General features: G+C 52.5%; 1 protein-coding gene across 3 annotated transcripts in view; it reads left to right on the forward strand.

Moving 5' to 3' along the window:
* Positions 1–8,601: 8,601 nt before the first annotated feature.
* Positions 8,602–18,184, forward strand: part of EPS8L2 (EPS8 like 2) — a 49,060-nt gene continuing 39,477 nt past the window's right edge. For 2 of the 3 annotated variants that reach the window (XM_030950364.1, XM_030950366.1), the window contains exon 1: positions 8,602–9,043. The gene's annotated coding sequence lies outside the window, so the exon portion shown is untranslated. Of the gene's footprint in view, positions 9,044–18,041; positions 18,140–18,184 lie in introns of all 3 variants that reach the window. The other variant, XM_030950365.1, reaches the window with a different exon arrangement.

The following is an 18,184-nucleotide window of genomic DNA, read 5'->3' on the forward strand; positions in this document are numbered from 1 at the left end:
AACCCTGTAAAGCTACTTGCTGGTTAAATGAGAAGTTTTGGAGACATAGATGTCCTGCCCAGGAGCTGTGTGATGCTGTCCACCATTGGCTTATTTATGGGCAAAAGCAAGGGATGAATTGCAAAACATTTAACACTCTGGCATTGAGTCTGGGAACCATCCTGAAAATCACCGAATTTCAGGAGCCAGCCGGCCACTCCCAGCCACAGGACCCCAGATACAAACATCGGCCCTATTCCCTCCAAAGAAAACTCACCATCACTGGTTCTTTATGGCAGATTGCAGGAGCAACTTGGCACAGTCAAACCAGCCCGAGTTGCCACTGGTGCCAGCTTGGGTCTGGGAACCATCCTGAAAATCACCGAATTTCAGGAGCCAGCCAGCCACTCCCGGCCACAGGACCCCAGACACAAACAAAGGCCCTTTTCCCCTCCAAAGAAAACTCACCTGCCCTGGTTCTTTATGGCAGATTGCAGGACTGGGAAACAAAAGTCACCAGCCCCAGTTCCTGATGGCAGATTGTAGGACTCCGTTGGCACTAGCAAACCAGCCCGAGTTGGCACTGGTGCCAGCTTGGGTCTAGGAGGCATCCTGCGTATCGCGGATTTTCAGGAGCCACCCGGCCACTCCAAGCCACAGGCCCCCAAACATATATACCGGCCCTTTCCATGTGAAACAAAAGTCACCAGTCCTGGTTCCTGATGGCAGATTGTAGGACTCCGTTGGCACTATCAAACCAGCCCGAGTTGGCACTGGTGCCAGCTTGGGTCTGGGAGGCATCCTGCGTATCACGGATGTTCACGAGCCAGCCGGCTAGAGGCCCCAAACACAAACTCCAGCCCTTTCCGTCTGAAACAAAACCCACCAGCCCCGGTTCCTGATGGCAGATTGTAGGACTCCGTTGGCACTATCAAACCAGCCCGAGTTTGCACCGGTGCGAGCTTGGGTCTTAGAGTCATCCTGCCTATCGCGGATTTACAGGAGCAAACCGACCACTCTGGGCCACGGGCCGCAAATATAAACACCAGTGCTTCCCCTGGGAAAGAAAAGTCACCAGCCCCGGTTCCTGATGGCAGATTGTAGGACTCCGTTGGCACTGGCAAACCAGCCCAAATTGGCACTGGTGCCAGCTTGGGTCTGGGAGGCATCCTGCGTATTGCGGATTTTAAGGAGCCACCAGGCCACTCTGGGCCACACGCCGCAAATATAAACACCTGTGCTTCCCCTGGGAAACAAATGTCACCAGTCCTGGTTCCTGATGGCAGATTGTAGGACTCCCTTGGCACTATCAAACCAGCCCGAATTTGCACCGGTGCCAGCTTGGGTCTTAGAGTCATCCTGCGTATCGCGGATTTACAGGAGCCAACCGGCCACTCCGGGCCACAGGCCCCAAATGTAAAGACCGGTGCTTCCCCTGGGAAAGAAAAGTCACCAGCCCCAGTTCCCAATGGCAGATTGTAGGACTCCGTTGGCACTAGCAAACCAGCCCGAGTTGGCACTGGTGCCAGCTTGGGTCTGGGAGGCATCCTGCGTATTGCGGATTTTAAGGAGCCACCAGGCCACTCCGAGCCACAGGCCCCCAAACATAAACAACGGGCCTTTCCCTCTGAAACAAAAGTCATCAGCCCCAGTTCCTGATGGCAGATTGTAGGACTCCGTTGGCACTAGCAAACCAGCCCGAGTTGGCACTGGTGCCAGCTTGGGTCTGGGAGGCATCCTGCGTATCGCGGATTTTCAGGAGCCACCCAGCCACTCTGGGCCACAGGCCCCCAAACATAAACTCCGGCCCTTTCCCTGGGAAAGAAAAGTAACCAGTCCTGGTTCCTGATGGCAGATTGTAGGACTCCATTGGCACTATCAAACCAGCCCGAGTTGGCACTGGTGCCAGCTTGGGTCTGGGAGGCATCCTGCGTATCGCGGATTTTGAGGAGCCAACCTGCCACTCCGGGCCACAGGTCCCAAATATAAACACCGATGCTTCCCCTGGGAAAGAAAAGTCACCAGCCCCGGTTCCTGATGGCAGATTGTAGGACTCCGTTGGCACTAGCAAAGCAGCCCGAGTTGGCACTGGTGCCAGCTTGGGTCTGGGAGGCATCCTGCGTATTGCGGATTTACAGGAGCCAACGCCCCCCCCCCGGCCACAGGCCCCAAATGTAAAGACCGGTGCCCAAAGAAAAACCCCTGTAAACCCCATTCCCTGGGAAAAAAAAGTCACCAGCCCCAGTTCCCAATGGCAGATTGTAGGACTCTGTTGGCACTATCAAACCAGCCCGAGTTGGCACTGGTGCCAGCGGGGGGGCCCCCGGTTTCAAACCCCCCCCGCCACTCGCATATGGCCCCCAAACAACCCCCTCTAAGGTTCTGGGAGGCATCCTTCCGCCCGTCACTGGTCCAGTTTTCAGGAGCCAGCTGGCTAGAGGCCCCAAACACCAACTCCAGCCCTTTCCCTCTGAAAAAAAACTCACCAGCCCAGGTTCCTGATGGCAGATTGTAGGACTCCCTTGGCACTATCAAACCAGCCTGAATTGGCACTGGTGCCAGCTTGGGTCTGGGAGGCATCCTGCGTATCGCGCATTTTCAGGAGCCAACCCACCACTCCGGGCCACAGGCCCCCAGACATAAACAGCAGCTGTTTCCCTCTGAAACAAAAGTCACCAGCCCTGGTTCCTGATGGCAGATTGTAGGACTCCGTTGGCACTATCAAACCAGCCTGAATTGGCACTGGTGCCAGCTTGGGTCTGGGAGGCATCCTGCGTATCGCGGATTTTCAGGAGCCACCCGGCCACTCCGGGCCACAGGCCCCCAAACATAATCTCCGGCCCTTTCCCTGGGAAACCAAAGTCACCAGCCGTGGTTCCTGATGGCAGATTGTAGGACTCCGTTGGCACTATCAAAACAGCCTGAGTTGGCACTGGTGCCAGCTTGGGTCTAGGAGGCATCCTGCGTATCATGGATTTTCAGGAGCCAGCCGGCTTGAGGCCCCAAACACAAACTCCAGCCCTTTCCGTCTGAAACAAAACTCACCAGCCCCAGGTTCCTGATGGCAGATTGTAGGACTCCCTTGGCACTATCAAACCAGCCTGAGTTGGCACTGGTGCCAGCTTGGGTCTGGGAGGCATCCTGCGTATCGCGGATTTTCAGGTGCCAACCTGCCACTCCGGGCCACAGGCCCCAAATATAAACACCGGTCCTTCCTTTGGGAAAGAAAACTCTCCAGCCCTGGTTCCTGATGGCAGATTGTAGGACTCCGTTGGCACTAACAAACCAGCCCGAGTTGGCACTGGTGCCAGCTTGTCTGGGTGTGTATTTTCGTTTCAGGAGCCAGCTAGCCACTCTGGGCCACAGGCCGCAAATATAAACACCGGTCCTTCCCCTGGGAACGAAAAGTCACCAGCCCCGATTCCTGATGGCAGATTGCAGTGACTCCATTGGCACATCAAACCACCCGAGTTGGCACTGGGCCAGCTTGGGCCTAGGAGGCACCACTCCGGCCCAGGGCAGCCAACAGCTATACGGCCACGGGCGCCACTTTCCCTCTGAAACAAATGTCACCAGCCCCTTTTGCTGATGGCAGATTGTAGGACTCCGTTGGCACAGTCAAACCAGCCCGAGTTGCCACTGGTGCCAGCTTGGGTCTGGGAACCATCCTGAAAATCACCACATTTCAGGAGCCAGCCGGCCACTCCCGGCCACGGGACCCCTGACACAAACAAAGGCCCTTTTCCCCTCCAAAGAAAACTCACCTGCCCTGGTTCTTTATGGCAGATTGCAGGAGTCCCTTGGTACTGTGAAAGCAGCCCGAGTTGCCACTGGTGCCAGCTTGGGTCTGGGAACCATCCTGAAAATCACCGACTTTCAGGAGCCAGCTGGCCACTCCTGGCCACAGGACCCCAGACACAAACAAAGGCCCTTTTCCCCTCCAAAGAAAACTCACCTGCCCTGGTTCTTTATGGCAGATTGCAGGAGCAACTTGGCACTGTCAAACCAGCCCGAGTTGCCACTGGTGACCAGGGGTCAGTACTAAATATCCATTCCCAACACAGGACCGGAGGCAGTGCTGCTGGATGGTGGCAGTTTTCATGGCACAGGAGCAACATGCAGCCCAAGTGACACAGAAATGAATCAGGCCAGGGCTCACTTTTGCCTTGCCACGCACACATCCATGTTTGAGGGCACAGCTGCTCTGCTGCTCTCATTTGTGTTTCCAGACCTCAGTGGTAATTTCCCTGACTTTAGTAGGGCAGAACCTGATGTATCTCAGCGGGGGAGAGTGGAACTGGGTTTTGTGCATACCTGGAGAGCCAAGCCACAAGATTTGGCAGCCAGTTCTTACTACGTGAGGGGATGTTTGGTTAGGATGGATTTAAAATGAACAAAACCATTCACCATTCATTCTCCCTTCTGTCCTGTTTAAAAGTCCAACAGAATGTTGGCAGTTTTATTTCTATTCAGTGTTAAATGTGCTTATTTCTTCTATTTTGCAAAAATTACTATATTCAAGTCTGTCTTAACTTCTGACTGGTTCGAGTGCAGTTTTTTACTGTCTCAAAAATATGTGTTAATGGAAAGCTTTGGGAGTTCTTGGGCTTTTGAAGAAGCCTATTTTCTATTCAGAATTTCCTATTTTTGTATTTATTTATTCATTCAAATAAATAATGGTTTAGATCAAAGGAGTGTTTGAAATGCAGAGCATCTTGTTCAGGTCCTGGGCTCCAGCTAAGTCATCCAAAGGAAGACTTGGGCAAGCCTGGATGTGTGTGGAAGCCTCTTCTGATCCTGATCCTGCTGCTGTATGTAGCCCCTTCTCCTGCCCTGGGAAGGTCTGAGCTAATTTGCAATCACCAGGGGCTGAAAATTGTGGGGTGCAGGCCTGTGGAACTTCAGCCACGCTGCTCTTTGCTTTCTGGTAGGGGTAGAAAGGGATGAAAGACACAGAAGTTCTGCGGAAGGGCCCAGTTTCATCCCTCACTCATTCAGTGGTTGGACTTGATCATCACAGAGGGCTTTTCCAACCTTAAGGATTCCGGTATCTAGAGGGGGCTTACAAGAAAGAGAGGGACCTTCACAAGGACATGTAGTGACAGAACAAGGGGGAGTGGTGTCAAGCCAAAAGAGGATTGGTTTTGATGAGATACTAGCAAGAAATTTGTGACTCAGAGGGTGCTGAGGCCCTGGCACAGGTTGCCCAGAGAAACTGTGGCTGCCCCTGGATCCCTGGAAGTGTCCAAGGCCAGGTTGAATGGGACTTGCAGCAATATGGTCTAGTGGAAGGTGTCCCTGCCCTTGGCAGGAGGATAGGAGGAGATAAGATTTAAAGTCCCATCCAACCCTAACCTTTCTACTCCCAGGCCAGGTAACAGCAAGTTCTGTCCACATTACACCACCTGACAGTCACAGTCAGAGTACTCACTGGCACAAATCCCCTTGGACAGGTCCTGCTAAGCCAGGGCACAGCCAGCCCTTTGCTGCTCCCACAGAAACATCACAGCAGCAAAACTGGGGCTAAGGAGCACCCAGGAAATGGAACAACCAAATGTTTCTGTGCTTAATCTGCCTGAATGGAGCCCCCACCTATTTGTCCTCCCAGATTTGCTTGGCATGATGGAATGTGCCATCACATGCTTGTTCCAAGGAGTGACCAACATACCGAGCTGTCCCTGCCCCATTAACGATCAAAGCACACAAGCAAAACTCTTCCTGGATGGGCACAAAAAAAAGCACAAACTTTTCCTGGTGTTTGCACCTGCCTTACACGAAGGTCTGCCCACAGAACAACTGACAGGTTCTAAAAGGAATATTGCAAAGCGGAATTTTTACCTGAATGCAGGTGATACAGCAAACAGGGTCATACACGTTAATGTTGAGTCACAGCTCCTGTGCTTCACCTTCTTGAGTGATCACCACAAACAAAATAAACACAAAATATGAATTATAAAACATGGTGAACCCTTTGGTCCCTGCCCATCACCCAGGTGAAAAACAAGGATCAGCAGAGAGTGCCCGTACTTGGTGATAGTGAGGCATGGGGTAAATATGCACATAGGATAACAAACATTAATTTTTTTGCTCATTTCAGGGCAGGGCCTGATGGTTGCAACTGCTCAGAGCCCTGGCTGGCTGTCAGTGCCTGCTGGGCTCAACTGGCACCAACCTGGACTTGCATTCTCACAAGGGCAGGACAGCTCTGGTTTCAGTTTTCCAATTCCAGATAAAATTGTCCATGAACTCTTTTGAGGGGTACTGCTGCTGTTGACAGTCCTGTGTTCTATGATGAAGAATGAAGCATGGAAGCTTCAGACAACTCCTTCCTCCCAAGTAATTCCAAGCTTTCAATGGGAATTGTCATTGTGTTGGTCTCCCTGATTTCATGGTGGCATCTCTCAATGCTGAGGTGGTAGAAAGACCCAAAGTGAATCAGCCTCAGAGAGTTTCCCTAACCAGGAGCTCCTTTCCAAACTGTTCCCACTGCTTGGAGAAGCAGGGCACACATAGTGAAGCCATTGATGACATTTGCCAGACATACAATCACTGGAGCTTTTAATGACGAGGCCCAGCCCTTCTGAAACAGGACAAGCAAGTTGGATGCAAACAGCATTAAAAATTTAGAGGAACGCATATTTTGAGGAGCTGGGTTTGGGTGGTGTTTACTCGACAAGTCTTTGTTCTCGAGCCATCACAGGGGTGTCTGCCGCCAACCTGATTAAAAGGCTGATCCCGAGAGGCAAGTCAGCCTCCCGGGATTTCCAAATTGGAGATACTGGGAGATGGGGTGTTATGGGTCCATGACTTTATGATGTCCCTCTGGAGTGGCCTGGCACTCCAGTGAAGGAGGGAGACCAAGGACATGCACTCAGTCGATTCCACACCTGGGAACCATGCCAGGAACCACCACCATACCACAGGGTGATTCCCTCCTGCCAAACCATTCCATGATTCTGCAGTTGCCTCTGGCCCACCCTCACCGGCACCAGCTGTCAGGTGGGACAGCTGGGAAGGTGTAATAAGCTCTGCTGTGGTTTTCTTCCCTGCCCAGAGGAAAAGTTGCTGCCTCTGCAGAGCAGTTAAGAGATTTGCTGTGGGGCACAGCAGCTCACAGTAGCCCTGTCCTCATTGTGAATGTGAAGCTGGATAGGAAGCAGTGCCTTAAAACACCATCCTGTCTACTCCCTGTTGGCATCCCAGGAAAGTCAGCCCAGCCCAGCAGTCCTGCTGAAATACCCCAGTGATGCATTTCAGGGAGCAAGGATCTCCTGCACAAAACCTTCTGGCTACTGAGGCTCACAAGGCTCCAGCACAGCTGACATTCCCACTGCATTTCTGTTGTGTTGGACTGATATCCCTTCTCCTGCCTGGTACGGCAGGCATTCCCTAAATCCTGCCTTTCCTAGGGCTGGCCGTGCTTTCCCAATCTACCCCCGGGGATCCTGATGAGGATGACGGGGCACTGGGTGGGAGTGTCACACCGAGTATCGGTTCGTGTTCTCCCCCAGCAGGAGAGGTCGTGGTCCTGTCAAAGCCGAGCTGCAGAAATGCCGACTGTCAGGGAGGGAGCTGCTCTCCCCTTGCCCGCCCGGCTCACCCGGCCGCATTCCTCCCACAGGAACTCACCCGGGGCGGCTCCTCCGTGCCTGCGGAGCCTGGACCCGGGCCAGGCCCTGCGCTGGGCAGAAGCCCCTCAAAGAAACCCACAGCAGCGGGGAACTCAGCAAATGTCAAGCTAAGGAGTTTGGGCTTCTCCCAGACCGCTGTCCTGAGGGGGAAGCTTTTCCTTGTTTCTTTCCATAGTGTCGCAGTTACAGCTATTTCCTCCCAGGTCCAGCAACACGGGGTCTTACTTCACACGGACATAGCAGGGGTTCAACACACAGCGTGGGCATGGTGGGGAAGCCTGCAGACACCTGCACTTCCATAAAAACACTCTCAAAAGCCTCAGTTTTGCGAGAGGAATGGCTAACCAGAATGATCCCACCCTGCCATGGATACATCGGTATGACCCAGCTGGTAACTTCCCCGATAAGCACACCTTCCTCTATCCCAGGTTGTTCCAAGCCCTGGCTTTGAACAATTCCAGGGATAGGGCAGCCACAGCTTCTCTGTGCCAGAGCCTTCAGCATCCCCACAGGGAAGAATTTGTTCCCAATATCCCATCTAAACCTACTGTCTTTCATGGAAGAGCTGGGGTAAAACGAGGGGTTTTTTGGCCACATAACCCCAAGGAGCGCACTGCCACAGAGGGGGTACCCCGAAGGGGACTCTGCTCCTTACCCCTGACTGCTTTGGGGAATGTGAAAGAACGCTTTGCCTTTTCCCTCCGTCTCCCAACACCTTTCCTTGCCGCAGACGTCGGGACAGAGAGCAGGCAGGGGCGATGCTGGAGGAAAACAAGCCGCGAGCCAGCGCTGAGGAGAGCCCCGGGCTGCACAAAAGGTGCCTTGTTCCCCCCATGAGGCGGTCGGGCAGCACGTCCCCTCCCTCACCGGCGATGGAAAACAGAGCTCCAAGCACTCCTTCACCTCCCCTCGCCACCTTCAACCTTCCCATTGGGTACAAAATGTTCTCGGGAGCAAGAAACCCGAAGTTTAACACGTCCCTCCTCTTGGGCTCTTGGTCGCCTTGCCTGGGGAGTGGGCGAAGGCTGCAGCAGCCCCCGCCGCTCCTGGAGCCACCGGCTCCTGGTTATACAGTAACCTGTTGCTCCGGGTCCCAGCTCCACCTCTCGCTGCCTCCACATCCCTCCCCTCCTCTCTCCTCTGCCAAGGAACCTCTGTCACCTGCTCTCAGACACCCGCGACGAGCGGCACCGGGAGGGAAGGGCAGCGGGGAGCCACGGCACGGGGACCCCCGGGCCGGGGTGCCGGGTGGGCTCTGCCTCCCACTCTCCTTCAGCCTTCGGGGCATCGGGCTCACAGCCTGTGCAGGCAGGACACGGAGCTTGACTGCTGGAGAATGGCAGCAGGATTTAACTAGGAAGGCACCGGAAACTGGGAGAGAACTCACGGGAGCTGAGCGAACTGCGGGAGACGAGAGCGGGTTCTCAGCACCGGTGAGTTTCTCTTTGCAAATCCTAAAACTTCATCCCCCTCCCCAGCTTTTATCCACTTCAAAAGTCTGTCTGATTCTGCTGTGGAGGGAGAATGGCTGGAGAGGGGTTGTGGCTGGGAGAACTATCAGTGTAGTTTTCTGTTGTTTTAGTTTAAAAATATGAAAAAACGTACTTTTCCCAGCGTTGTGTTTTCTGAGTTTTTTTACCCCGTCCTGGTGATTCCCCACCGGGTGAGATCCAGTAGGTGGCACTTTCTTGGCAGCGAAATGTCCATTTGGCACAGAACGAGGCATTTTTTTCTGTTCCTAATGAAGTCTGGAGACGTAGTTTTGAGCAGCTGTTTGTTTGCAAACCTCGGGGTTTCCTCTTTTGGGGAAGTGTGTAGAATTTCGGGCCGTTCCCCGCTGGGCCCCTCAAAGAGTTGCTGGTCTTGGTGGGTCAGTTCTCCCTATCTCTCATCCTGGCAGGATTTGCCACCCGATTTCAGCACTGAGGGAAGCTCGGAGTTGCCCTGTTCCCTCGCCTGACAGCTCTGCCTCCTGATGAGATTTCATCTACATTAACGAGTCACAGCACTCCCATCCCCTTTCTCTTATTTTCCTGGAAAATGCTGGTGCAAACTCCACTGAGGACAAGGCTCAGGGACAAATGATGTGACTGACATTATTTTCAAATACTGGAAATAACTGTGACACAGCACAGTAGTAAAATCCGGTGATTGCCCTGCTGTAATTAGAGCAACGGGGAGTTAACACTTGTGTTGCTGGGCTGCTCCAAAAGCAGGGATCAGATCCATTGGTAGTTGCTCATCCAGGAGTGCCAGAACTTGGCTGGCATGTGTCCCAAAAAAAGGCCTTTTGCTGAGTAAAGAAGTGACAGACAGAGGCTCAGCCCCCAGCTGATACAGCAGGGATCCACGCACAGTTTTGCTCACAGATGCCACAGGCAGCAACGCATTCCTGGCTCTGTTTTGCTCTGTGAGTTTTCAGTTGATTAAGAAGGAAAATTAGTCCTTCACAGACAGAAAGGGCAGGCAGCAGTGCTGAAACAAGGAACCCTTTAAAACAGGGCTGGGAAGAGGGACTTGGGATCCACTGTGGGAAGGTGTCTGTGAGAGGCAAGGTCGTTGGTTGGCCATGTTTAAAACCAAGGCTTGAGCTGGTGTTTGGGACAACACTACAGGTCAGATCCACTGTGGTCAGGCCTGCATTGTTCCTGCTGCTGGTTTCCACAGCTGAAGCCTTGGGAAGGAGCTCGTGTTCTCCCAACTGTGCCTTAGCTCTCCACCTGGTCTAGTGCAGGATCTACTCTGCTGTACTCATCAGGGCAGGGTGGCTTTGTCATGTAATCATAGAGCTTAGAGGAACAGGGGATGTTTTTGGGCACCCAAGGAAAAGTCGGCACCAGCATTGTTGAACTGGCCGTTGGTGAAGTCCCGGGAAGGGAGCAGCTGCGAGTGACGCTGGAGAATGGCTGTGACGTGCGCACACTGCTTGCGCGGGGCCATGGAGCAGTTTGCCAAGACAAGCTTTGAGTCCTTGGCTTTCTGCCCCTCTGCCATCACCCCCCATGGCAGGGTGGGCACAGACACCATGAGAGAGGAGGGCAGCCAGGATCCTGCTCAGCACCAGCAGAAAATGTCTTCTGAGCCACAGGACAGGTACCGCAGGGGCAGACAGAATGTGCCTTCAATGCCCGCCTTTGCTGACTGCAAACCACTCCCCATCAGTCAGAGTGACAAAGCCCAGCCTCGAGCCTGAAATAGCCCTGCAGGTTGTTGCTCCTGGGTCTCCATCTGCCCAACTCCCATGGATGGTGTGATGGGTCAAGGGTAGGACTAGATGGTCTCAAAGATCTCTTCCAACCATGATGATTCTGTGAAGGACACTGCAGAGCAGGTGCTGTCTTTGGCGATGTCACAGCAGCCACCATTTTGTCATGCTGTGACAAATTGTCATGGCTGCCTGCCTGAATTCATCCAAGGGCATGAAGAGACAGGGAAGGGTTGCACAGGAGGAACCCTGTCCTGCTTGCTCTGCTCTGGTCACTCAGCCAGGCTGTGGATCCTGAGAGGAGACCCTGCTGGGGCATGGTTGCAGGGCCAAACCTGCCAGAGGTTTGTTGGCATCTGCCCTTGGATGAGATGGCTTGGAATGTGCTGGAAAACAAAATGCTCTTCATAGGGTCACAGGATCATTCTGGAAAAGAAAGATTCAGAAGAGACACTAATGCACTGTAGGACTCGGGAGGTTTCAGTCCTTGTGGCAAAAAAGAAAGGAGTGAAACAGGGAGAACAAATGCGTTGGCTTGTGTGGGCTTGAGAAACATCCATATGAAATAAGTCCTGAGTGCGTGGGGGACTCTTGGAGTATTATTCCCACAGGGCTGGATCCGGGACTGCTGCTTTGGAGCACTTTCTGTCATACTCTTGGCTTTCTCCCTTCCATGCCATGGTCTCTCTGAAGTGCTGGGCCAGGGCAGGTTTGTGGTTTTGAAGAAGACTCAGTGTTTTAGTCCTTGAACAGGGCTGATCAGGGCCCATGACTCCTTTCCACAAGTGCAGTCAGCAGCGCTGCCCTTCCCTCCAGGGTGGACAGGAATGCATGGCCTTTAGCCTGCGAGTTTGGTGTCATTGGCAATAAAACAATCACCCTTGGAAAATTCTCCAGCCTAGCCTAGTGACCCCCAAGCAGAAGTGCCAAGTAAAACTCCACTGCTATAACTTGCTGGAGTGACAGGGATGACCTCCTGCACTCTGCTAGAGCTTTACCAGCAGCTCGGTGTCTGCCTGGCATGGCAGCTCCCATGGAGTGGCAGCAGATCCAACAGCACTTGGCTCAGCCAGCAAGGATTCCTGAACCACGTGTTTAGCCAAGGCACCACAGGTGCCCAGAAACATACCCATCTGCCTGCCCAGGAAGTGTTCATGTTTCCCACTGCAAGGGAGGGGAAGGGTGGAAAGGAAGGAAACCCTCCCTGCTCATCTGACTGCATTGTAGGAGAGTCCTTGCACCATCAGAAATGGTGCCAGGCACTGTACCACACCTGAGAGATGCAGGAGATGAGATCCAGGGAGGTCCAGGAGGCCTGAGAGCACATTTTAGCTCTGGATCTCCATCTGCCCACAAGACCATAGTTAGGAATGCAGCAGAGCAGAAGGATTTTCATGGAGTGGGGAGGCTGTGAACAGCATATCTGTCTGCTTGCAGTGGGTTTAATATGTCAGGGTCAGTGAAAAATACACTGTTACCCATCCCTAAAATATTTAGGTGTTAAGAGAGAAAGGAAGGGGATCCAGGGAGAGCTGCTCCCACATGGACATGGCTGCTGCTGCACATAGGTGAGGGTTTGTCTTTTCCCAAGGCAGTGAGAGTTTTCCTTTCTCCTGGGCTGGCGACAGTACTGCCTCCAAAATTGAAATGCACAATGCCAGGGGGGTAACCAAAAAAGTCCTGGCATTTTACTTCCTGGTAATCCAGATAAATTAGGAAGAATTGCAATTAAGAAGGGAGGGAAGGGTGTGTAGCTGAGCTGGACCGGTTTGGAGATGTTTCCCATTCACCTGAACTGCAATTCCCCAGGAGAGCCCAGCCCTTGTTCCCATTCCCCAAGTGCTCCCAAGGGCGTTTCTGCAACGTGCTCAGTGCCACTGAGGATCTGCCGAGGAACAGAACAAAAGCTTCCAACCCCCGGGAAGAAGTGGGGAGTCACAGGCTCTGCCTGTTCAGCTGCCCTGGGACAGGGACTGAAGTGCCCAGACAAGCTGCTGGGGCCCTGATTTGGTTGGAAGCACCAAGTGAGGCCTGGAGGTGCCTGTTCCTGCAGGCACAGTGGCATGCATGGACCCTCACAAGGAAAGAGGCTGGTGGCAGAGGCTGGCCTGCTCCAGCCCGTCTGGCACAGAGCTCGACCCTTCCTGGGATGCTCTGTGCCCTTACATGCATCCCTGCCTTCAGAGGAGGGTCCAAATCAACTCCTCTCACCAGCATCTCCCACAAAGGTTCTCCTTGTCCTGCTGAGATGGGCAAACACATCTCACATGTGAGAAATCCTCATCTCCGGTGCCAGGGTCACATTCCCACATTCAGTCCACACTTGGGGTTTCACCTGTTGAGGCATTAGCCCACCTATTCACCTCTGTAATGGAGGAGCTGAGCACCCTCAGGGTGACGGGATGGGATTTTGCAACAGCCTTGGCTGTCATGATGGGCAGGTGTGGCACAAATGAGCCCTCATGGCTCATGGGCCTCCAACCTAGCCTTGCCCCAGGTGAAGGCAGAACTTTCCATGGCTGGTGGAACAGGAACACTCCACATTTGTGGTCTGAGGTCTTTCGGCACTGCCTTGGAGTGGGACAGAAAGAATTTTCTGGTTATTCTTTTTGGTTATTTATTTTTGGTTTCTGGTTTGGGCACTGAGCCCCAAAAGCTTTCATGATTTGAATTTAAGTTTAGTCCTTCCTGCTTCCTTTTTTCTTTTTTCCCTTCCTCTGTCTTATCAGTCTCAACTTGTCCAGATCTATATCCTACAAAGGTAAAGTGCAGCCCATCCAAATGGCAATAAACCAAAGTTCAGGCACAACAGCTGATTCAGAAAGTGAAGTAGTGCTGCTGGTGGGATGTGATTGGGATCAGGCTGAGTCAACACCACCCTCCCCCAGACTGTTTACACCTAACTTCCCTGTCGCTCAGGATGGACAGAAGTGGGAATCATCTGGGAGCTGAGAATCTCTTAATGCCTTACAAGTGTTGGCTGCTGGAACTAGAGCTGAGGGTTGCTCCAGATTCCCTCACCAGCAAATACAAGGTGAATCCCAAACCTGACCCACCTCACTGCTCTGGACATGCCAGTGGCTTGTCCTAGTCTGTCACTCATGCCTCATTGCCACCATCAGGACTCTCTTGGGTCAGTCCTTGTCCCACCACTGCTGCCAGCCAGAATTGTGACTTGTGGATACAAACTCTTCCAAGTACTCCAAACTCCTCTGTGCCCTTTTCACAAGGGCATGGAGTGACAGGACAAGGTGGAATGGCCTTAAGCTGAAGGAGGGTGGCTTTATATTAAATTTTGGGAAGAATTTTTTCCCTGTGAGAGTGCTTAGGCCCTGGCACAGGTTGCCCAGAGAAGCTGTGGTTGCCCTATCCTTGGAAGTGCTCAAGGCCAGGCTGGACAGGGCTTGGAGCAAGCTGGCCTAGTGGAAGGGAGGGACAGGGTATGGTCCATTTCTCATAAAGGGAAATGGAACTTTTTTCCAACCCAAACCATTCAATTTATGACATGATAAATCAGGTTTGAGGCTTTCAGTGGCGACTCTATGGAGGCAAAGCAGTGACTTCACTGTCTGTGCTGAGATAAACACAGAGGTGTCCATTTGCCTGAGCCTGAGACAATCCTTTTATCAGCAAATTCATTTTATAAAAACACCAGGGAGAGGAGAAGAGAGAAAGGTAATTTGCACCCACGATATCCCTTAATAAATCACAGGCTGGAGCCTACTCTCATTCCTGACACTGCTGCCTCTTAATTATAGCTGTGTTCAGCTGAGGAGACAGAGGAGGAGAGCTGGGCTCTTTGCAGAAGGGAGCGCTAATTAAAACCTCTTTTCTCTGGGAAGATATTAATGTCTTCCTCTGGGGCAGAAGCAAATGGCCTTGTCTATGGCCATTCCCGCAGGTTAAGCAGTAACTCTGACTTTCACACAACCAGGCAGTTTGTCCTGTTTTTGGTACCTGCTGCTCTCAGCATGGCTTCTGGGCTGAGATATGGGACTTTCAAAAGTCCTTGAAAAAGGAAGAGCAATAACATGTACCCAGGCAGCCTGTGCAGGCATGGAGGTAAGGTTAGGTAGTAGGGGTGGCTCCTCAGTCCAGGTACAGACCACAAAAGGGTTTTGCACACTATTCCCTGATATGTGACACAGGCAGGATTTCTGAGATGGAGAGAGTACCCCAGACTGCACCCAAAGAAATCCTCTGGTTGGAGTTACGTGGACTTTAACAGGCATGATCCACTTCCCCATGAGAGGAGAGTCCACGCCCTCAGGCTGGTGGGGGAAGGAGTCTTGCACCACCAGGTACCTGCACACCAGCATCTCTGCCTGATCTCCTGATGGTCATGCAGGCAGGTACATTCCTGATTCACTTCTTTTTCAGTTCAGGAGAACAGAAACCCTGCCAAACTGTGGGAGGGGAGTGGTACAGCTGAGCCATGGAAATGACACTGACCCACTGAAGTCAAAGGGCTGATTCTGTGATTCTATCTATTTATTCTATGTTTCCATGATTCCTAAAGAGAGTAACTTAGGAATCTCCAGCTGCCCTGCAGAGTTTCCACAGTAGGGAACCCAACTGGTGAAGGAAGGCTCTAGTCCAGCATCCAGGTACATGCACACTCCAACCTGGCATTCAAACCTGAGTCAAAACACAAGGAAAATATTGGGTTGGATTTTTCCCCCTTGTTTGTTTTGCAACAGAAGGTGCAGGGCAGGAGTGTAAAAGTAGCATGAAAGACTCTCAGGGATAACTTCAAGAACTGTCAGGTTTGCTGTGAGTTGCTACTGCTTGGAAAATAGGTTGATAAAGTTTCAGAAGCTTTAAAAAAGCCAGAAAAGCTGTGCCTCTGTCAGAGAAGCTGCTGCATGGAGCGAGGCAGGAGCAGGTTCAACAGGATAAATTGAGAGCAAATGTACCAGAGCTGTGCTCATTGCTGGTTTCTGCCAGAACGAGCAGGTAACACCCAAGGTGTGGTTGGGCCATCGGCTGCCCGAGCAATGTCTTGACAAGGAAGCACCTTTTGCTGCTGCTGTGTCTGCTCTGAGCTTAAAAACAAACCAGGAGCAGCCCTTGTATCTGTGACTTCAGCCCTGAAACTTCCAGTGCTCTTCAGCTTGGGAGAGGGACACTGAGATGCTGCTCTCCTTGAGATCTGTGATACAGCCTGTGGCATGGAGACAGGGAATGAGGCACCAGCTGCTTCCTGCTGACAGAGCTGGGGGGCATCCCATGAAACCAGCAGCTGGTGAGTGCAGCAGGAACAAAAGGAGGTGGCTGAGAACACTGTGCAGAGCCAAGCATGGAGCATCCTGCCACAGGCCATTCAGGATGTCCAGAGTTTACAGAGCTTGGGCAAATGCAGTTGGAGAAATTCAGGGATGGAAAAGAGTACCAGGAGCTCGTCGCTCACACTGCTGAGGGTGGGAAATGCAGAGAGGTTTCCTGTGTTTCCATCCTGTTCCTGGCTTCTCCTCCAGGTGCTGCAGTGTATGTGCCTCCAACCTGCCACCAAGCAGAACTGAGGGCAGGTGATGGGAGAGGCAATAGACCACCCCATGTTCAGGCAGCTGCTCCTGGCTCCTCTGAGCCAAGGGGAGGATAGAGTGGAGGAGAGGAGCTCTGGCCTCAGTGACTGCTCAGTGGAAGGAAATGTTGTACAGGTTTAGTCAGAGCCCAGGAAGGGAGCCCTGAAACCAGCCAAGCAGCCAAAGCCCTGCCACAGCCACGTGCAAACTAGACCAGACAGGTCCCAGAACATCTGCTCCACACCTGGCACGAGCCTGGAGACACTCCTGCTCCCTGATCCCTTCTCCCTGCCTGCCAACAGCTGGTGAGAAAACAGTCAGAGGTGAGAAGGATGATGTGGAGCAGGAGAAGGTTATGGGGGAGATCTGGGCTGCCACCATCCTCAGCAGTCCCTGGTATTTTCCCAGAGCTGCTTCCAACATGATCTGCCCTTGCCAGATGCCTGTGGCTGCCAGGATGCTGCTCACAGAAGCCATGCTCTGCTCCAGTGCCACATGGGTGATGGACACATAGCTCCTTCTCTTGGAATCCTCCTGACAACTCAAGCTAAAGGAGCACTTGGGTAGCTCATGCCATCCCTGAGCATCCATGAGCTCAGCTGTAGGCCCCCAGGACAGGATTCAGGAGCCCCTGGCTGGGGAGCACCAGGAACAGCCCTTTGTCCTTCCCAAACCACAGGTATTCCTGTGCTCTCAGGGACACCTGCCCCTCCCTTCAGAACAACCTTCCCAGAATATACCAGGTTCTCCAGTGTGCATGTTTAGGCACAACTCTGCTTCTGCCAACCTTTCTCTGCTCCAGAGGAGATGCATAAACCTGTGGCTCATTTAAGGATCAGACCTCAGTGACAGGCCAGCAAGGAGAGTTCAGTGGTTTTAAACCCCAGGTCATGGTAAGCACCACGGTGCTCCTCTTTGGCTGCAGGAGCATCCACGTGGCCTGTGTTGGCCGCACTGCATGCCAGCTGCCCTGATCCTTCCACACACACCTTGCCCACCTGGCATAAAAGGGATTTCTTGCATCTTTCACCCCCTCTTCTGAGGATTACAGGGTTGTCCAGGCCAGAAGGCATCTCAGGAGACCTCCAGTCCAACCTCAACCAGGGTCAGCTCTGAAATCAGAACAGGCTGCACAGTTCACTCCTGCTGTTCTTGAAAATCTCCAAGAATGAGATGGCACAACCTCCCTGGGCAAACCTGCCAGTGTTGAGGTTCCCAGAGCAGAAACCCTGTCCTTCATGTGCCCTGCACAGCTTTAGCCTTTGGAACTGGAAATCTCCATGCCAAAGACCCTGTGGGCACATAGTAGTGGCCAGGGAAGCCTCTCCTCTCTAAGGCACTGCAGGAAACTCTTCTCTCCCCTTCCCAGCCCTGGAGTCAGTCTGGTTCCTTCTAGGCCAGCTCAAACTCCCATCCCAGCCTCTGCATGGACCAATTGTGCTTTTTCCTCCTTGCCCTTGCAAGAGATTAAATTTTTTTTTGTGGCAAGATTGTTAAAACAATTCTGCACCGCAAGATTAGAAACTGCCATTTGAATTATTTTGATAAACTCAGCCTCACACATCCTTCTATTCTATACAGAACAAAGGGCAAAGGGAATGGGGTTTATTTTGGTTTTGGAATGAGCTCTCCTGGGACTGTTTTGGTTACTGGGTAACTGGATGTTCAGGCTGAAAAACCCTTCTGTGGTCTCATCCACAGCTTCACTGAAAGCCCAAACACTGGAAATCAACCCAGTAATTTCCTGTGACTGTACGTCTTGTCTTCTGACCCCAGAAACAGAGCAGGGCATCCTTCAGGTGGGTCTGAGTATTTTGAAGCAGAACGTGTTTTGTACCATCAAT

Source organism: Camarhynchus parvulus, chromosome 5 (assembly GCF_901933205.1).
Source record: "Camarhynchus parvulus chromosome 5, STF_HiC, whole genome shotgun sequence".
NCBI lineage: Eukaryota > Metazoa > Chordata > Aves > Passeriformes > Thraupidae > Camarhynchus > Camarhynchus parvulus.